The 6,000-nt window shown below is 51.7% G+C and overlaps 1 protein-coding gene across 1 annotated transcript in view; it reads left to right on the top strand.

Annotated features, from left to right (window-relative positions):
• Positions 1–1,240: 1,240 nt before the first annotated feature.
• The window catches only part of LOC123768899 (fasciculation and elongation protein Unc-76), a 184,627-nt gene continuing 179,867 nt past the window's right edge, over positions 1,241–6,000 (top strand). The window contains exon 1 of the mRNA XM_045759687.2: positions 1,241–1,295. The gene's annotated coding sequence lies outside the window, so the exon portion shown is untranslated. The remainder of the gene's footprint in view (positions 1,296–6,000) is intronic.

Genomic DNA, 6,000 nt, shown 5'->3' with positions numbered 1-6,000 from the left:
ATTTGTCCGCAATCCCTTTTTCAAAATTTCTTTCTGCCTCTCTCCTCACTGCCGTGTAGTTGTTTCTCGCATCTTTGTATCGCTGGTATGTTTGGGGGTTCGGCCTCTTCCTGTATTGATTCCATTTTTGTGTCTTTCGGTCTCTAGCCCTCTCGCAATTTCTATTGAACCAATCCTGTTTCCTAGTTCTGCATCTCTGTTTTGGTATAAATTTTTTGTGCCTTTATCATATATTTCACAAAACTTGCCATACATCTCATTCACTTCCTTGCCTAGCATCAAGTCTGTCCAATTATACTCACTAAAAAAATTTCTAAGGTCACCATAATGTCCTCTCCTGAAGTCTGGTTTTTCAACTGCTTCAACCTCCATATTTTCTTCCAGCTTATAACGCATTGCATACTTTATTCCCAAAAAGACATGGTCACTTTTACCCAAGGGAGGAAGGTACTGAATGTCAAATATCTCTTCCTCCTTCCTGGTAAATATCAAATCTAGCATGGAGGGAACGTCCCCTTCCCTCATCCTCGTAGCTTGTTTAACATGTTGATACAAGAATGTTTCCAGGATGAGGTCTACAAATTTACAGGTCCAAAAATCTTCTGTTTTAGCTTCATATGCTTCCCAGTCTATGGATTTCAAGTTGAAGTCACCGACTATCAACAGTCGTGATCTATCGTTATCCGCTCTCGCTATAATCTCTCTCATTATTGTTATAAGACCTTCACGTTTACTATCTAGCTCCTCCTTTGACCATGTGCTGCTTGGCAGTGGACTATATGCATTTATTATCATTAGTTTATCATCCTCATGGCAGATCTCTAGTGCTATTATGTCAACTTCTTGTGGATTGGCAGTCATTATTTCCTTCACCTTTAGGTGTTCTTTTACCAGCACAGCAACGCCACCGCCTTTCCTAATTTTTCTGTCCCGTCTCCAAATTGAGTAGCCCCTTGGGAATATGACCTCATTTAAAATTACATCTTCAAGTTTTGTCTCCGTGATTGCAACAATGTCTGGTGTCTGCAGCTGTATTACATCACTTAACTCCAGTATCTTCGATCTCACTCCATCTATGTTGGTGTATGCAATCTTCAGGAACTTGTTCCCCCTCTCCTTATTCTTCACTCCCCCTCTCTCTATTGATTTTGTTGGTGTGTGTGTGTGTGTGTGTGCGTGCGTGCGTGCACGCGTGTGTCCAGACAGGATGTGTGTGTGTGAAGTGTGTGGGGGATGAGAGGTAGTGACAATGTACCTGGCACCACAGCTACACGCACCGCTGCTCGCTCCACCAGGTACCACACTCCTCCAACTGCACCAGTGTACCGTTTGTTTAACAGTGTCGTTCAGTACCACTGGCAGCTGTTGTAGTGTGTTCCGTTGTTGTACCAGCCTGTTAGTGGAGTGTTGCGGGCACATTGTGGGGAGTGTTGCGGGCACATTGTGGGGGAGTGTTGCGGGCACATTGTGGGGAGTGTTGGGGGCACATTGTGGGGAGTGTTGGGGGCACATTGTGGGGAGTGTTGGGGGCACATTGTGGGGAGTGTTGGGGGCACATTGTGGGGGAGTGTTGCTGGCACATTGTGGGGAGTGTTGCTGGCACATTGTGGGGAGTGTTGCTGGCACATTGTGGGGAGTGTTGGGGGCACATTGTGGGGAGTGTTGGGGGCACATTGTGGGGAGTGTTGGGGGCACATTGTGGGGAGTGTTGGGGGCACATTGTGGGGAGTGTTGGGGGCACATTGTGGGGGAGTGTTGGGGGCACATTGTGGGGGAGTGTTGGGGGCACATTGTGGGGGAGTGTTGGGGGCACATTGTGGGGGAGTGTTGGGGGCACATTGTGGGGAGTGATGGGGGCACATTGTGGGGAGTGATGGGGGCACATTGTGGGGGAGTGTTGCGGGCACATTGTGGGGAGTGTTGGGGGCACATTGTGGGGGAGTGTTGGGGGCACATTGTGGGGGAGTGTTGCTGGCACATTGTGGGGGAGTGTTGGGGGCACATTGTGGGGAGTGATGGGGGCACATTGTGGGGAGTGATGGGGGCACATTGTGGGGAGTGTTGGGGGCACATTGTGGGGAGTGTTGGGGGCACATTGTGGGGAAGTGTTGCTGGCACATTGTGGCGAGTGTTGGGGGCACATTGTGGGGAGTGTTGCGGGCACATTGTGGGGAGTGTTGGGGGCACATTGTGGGGAGTGTTGGGGGCACATTGTGGCCGCAACGCAATTACCTCACATTGCGGTGAGGTAACTATCCCAAGGGGTGAGGTAACTATCCCGAGGGGTGAGGTAACTATCCCGAGGGGTGAGGTAACTATCCCGAGGGGTGAGGTAACTATCCCGAGGGGTGAGGTAACTATCCCGAGGGGTGAGGTAACTATCCCGAGGGGTGAGGTAACTATCCCGAGGGGTGAGGTAACTATCCCGAGGGGTGAGGTAACTATCCCGAGGGGTGAGGTAACTATCCCGAGGGGTGAGGTAACTATCCCGAGGGGTGAGGTAACTATCCCGAGGGGTGAGGTAACTATCCCGAGGGGTGAGGTAACTATCCCGAGGGGTGAGGTAACTATCCCGAGGGGTGAGGTAACTATCCTGAGGGGTGAGGTAATTAACCGGATAAAGCGCTAAGCCATTCCCACAATATAGCACTTGCAAGGGATTACAGATTGGGATGGGACGAGGGAAGGAATGGTGCCCAACCACTTGGACGGCGAGCCTCGGGGATTGAGAGCCGCCTCGCAGGAAGCCAGACCGTCTCTCTCTACCAAGTGTAGATATGATAGTACCCAGTAGGCTCAGGAACCTGTTCATTAGTTGACAGTTAACTACAGAAACTTTGCAAACATCCTGACTGGAATAGACTTAAGTAATCGTTTAGTGATACCGTCTTTACAAATAGTAAATACAGCCAGATATACCAATAGCTGTCAATAAAGTAGATATACAATGCTACAGTATTTGCCCAAACATAGTTAGTGACATTTACGGTTATCTTTAGTTATTATTGTATGTCCATATCTGGAACTGAGGCGCGGGCGGGCGGGGCGTCACCTGTGAGTGAGCGCAGGTGTCGTACAGGCGCGGGGAACTGTTGTTGTACTCTTGTTTGTCGCACACTTCCATCTGTAGGGCTGTAAACAGCAGCGGCAGATGGCCTGTTGGCGGCCTGTTGGCGGCCTGTTGCCGGCCTATTCGCGGCCTGTTGGTTCCTCATGTCTTATGACTGCTTCTGCCTGGTCTAGTCGGTCTCGGGACGGCTCCCGAAAATTGCTTCCCAATCGCCTCCTCTCCCTCCCTCACTCTTCCCTCTCACTCTCCCTTCCATGCCCCTCTCCCCTCCCACTCTCACTGTAACAACTGCGCTCTCACAGAGGACCTGCAATTGCTCCTCTCACTTGCACCAGTCCTCTCTGAGCTGCCCAAACACCTACGCACAAGACAACCAAAGCGCCAGTGACAGAGATCTTAGCCTGCAGTAATGACCTCTTCCACTGTCATAGTAGCCTGAAGTAATGACCTCTTCCACTGTCATAGTAGCCTGAAGTAATGACCTCTTCCACTGTCATAGTAGCCTGCAGTAATGACCTCTTCCACTGTCATAGTAGCCTGAAGTAATGACCTCTTCCACTGTCATAGTAGCCTGAAGTAATGACCTCTTCCACTGTCATAGTAGCCTGAAGTAATGACCTCTTCCACTGTCATAGTGGCCTGCAGTAATGACCTCTTCCACTGTCATAGTGGCCTGAAGTAATGACCTCTTCCACTGTCATAGTAGCCTGCAGTAATGACCTCTTCCACTGTGATATCATAATCTTGAGGCAGGCCGTCGTTCTGGCCAGAGGGCGTAGAGCGCCAGGGATTCAAAATGTTAAGAGACGACTCAAGGTTGTGGAGCAGCTCCACCCTTGATATTGTCTGCAGACTCAATACGAGGCTCCCATAGTTACTTGTCGAGTCATGTGTGAGAGTAGTATGGGGGGGGGATGGTTTGATTGAAAGCGTGTGTAACTTAACACACTTTGTCAAACGGGCAAATTCTGACGGGTTTTGTAAGAGGACAGATTGCAAGAAGACATTGTGAGCATGAGAGGGTGACGGTGGTGCCGGGGCTGTGTGTGGGAGACAACTTCCCGTGATTCACCGCTCCTCCCACGCTCTCCTGACCTAAAGTGGCCTGTTGGACCCTTACGCGCGGGCGGCCGGGCGGGCCCCTTACGCGCGGGCGGCCGGGCGGGCCCCTTACGCGCGGGCGGCCGGGCGGGCCCCTTACGCGCGGGCGGCCGGGCGGGCCCCTTACGCGCGGGCGGCCGGGCGGGCCCCTTACGCGCGGGCGGCCGGGCGGGCCCCTTACGCGCGGGCGGCCGGGCGGGCCCCTTACGCGCGGGCGGCCGGGCGGGCCCCCTTACGCGCGGGCGGCCGGGCGGGCGGGCCCCTTACGCGCGGGCGGGCGGGCCCCTTCCGTGAGAAGTTGTGAATCCTTCCCCCCGAATGATGCAACTCGTCCTCTTAAATGCTACGCCGCTTCTCGCTCCTATGAGCACTCAGGCTAAAAACTGGACGTAATTCAGAATGAAACGGGCTCACGAAAGTGACGTTTTGGGTCCTGGCTTTTGACGTGTTCTGTTTTGGGTCGTCTGGCTTACACATTGTTAGGTTAGGCAGGAAACTTTCAGGTAACGGAGTTCATGACGTTTTGAAACATTGGGACAACTTCCAGCCCTCCTAAATTACCAGGGTTTATCTCGAGATGATTTCGGGACTTAGCGTCCCCGCGGCCCGGTCCTCGACCAGGCCTCATTTGTTTTTGTTACCCCCCCCCCCAGGAAGCAGCCCGTAGCAGCTATCTTAACTCCCAGGTACCTATTTACTGCTAGGCGAACAGGAGCATCAGTGTGAAAGAAACTCTACCACATTTGTTTCCGCCTCCATCGGGGATCGAACCCGGAACCTTAGGACTACGAATCCCGAGCGCTGTCCACTCACTCTCAGACCCCCTGAACTTGCTGTGTTGAAAACAAAATCCAAAATTGATTTTTAATTTCTCATTTTTCAATGAAAAATGAAAAAATTTCCCCATGACTTGTAAGAGGACGGGTTGAGGTGCTCTTTTTTTTGTTTTTATTTAGTTTTTGCCACATGTCTGTGACGAGCATGTATACATGTTCTTGTGTCGTCCATGGACAGGGTGAGAGATGTGAAACATATAGTTCAGGGGTTTATTGAACACTCAACCACAGAAGGTGATTGAGGTGCTGAATGTTGGTGTTAAGAATTCTGTAGAGTGAGCGAGGCGTGTGGCTGGCCTGTACCTGATGTCCCTCTGTAAGCCACGGCCCTGCAAGAGGATCTCAATATGTTATTGTGTGTGTGTGTGGTGTTGTAGTGGTCTAGACCACGTGTGTGTGTGTTGTTGTAGTGGTCTAGACCTTTCTCTAGAGAGAAATCCAGAAGAAGACCGCTCCTCTGAAATCTGCCACTGGCGAGGTGATTCAGGACCAGACACTGCAGCTGAAGCGCTGGGTCGAGCACTACTCTGAGCTATACGCCAGGGACAATGTGGTCACCGAAGATGCCCTGAGCGCCATTGAGTGTGTGCCTGTGTTAATGGAGCTCGACAGTGAACCGACCCTGGAAGAACTCAGCGATGCCCTAGACTCCCTTGCTTCTGGTAAAGCTCCTGGCAAAGATGGCATTCCTGCTGAGACCTTGAAGTGCTGCAGAGGTAGCCTGCTCATGGAGCTGCACGAAATTCTCTGCCTCTGCTGGGAAGAAGGAGAGGTGCCACAGGACATGAGGGATGCCAACATCGTCACACTGTATAAGAATAAAGGTGACAGGGGCGACTGCAACAACTACCGTGGAATCTCCCTCCTCAGTATTGTCGGAAAGCTGTTTGCTCGAGTCGCATTGAAGAGGCTCCAAGTACTTGCAGAGAGAGTTTATCCAGAATCACAATGTGGATTCAGAGCTGGCAGGTCCACCATCGACATGGTCTTTTC

Source organism: Procambarus clarkii, chromosome 64 (assembly GCF_040958095.1).
Source record: "Procambarus clarkii isolate CNS0578487 chromosome 64, FALCON_Pclarkii_2.0, whole genome shotgun sequence".
NCBI lineage: Eukaryota > Metazoa > Arthropoda > Malacostraca > Decapoda > Cambaridae > Procambarus > Procambarus clarkii.
The sequence above is the reverse complement of the archived record's forward strand: the minus strand, read 5'-3'. Positions and strand labels throughout refer to the sequence as shown.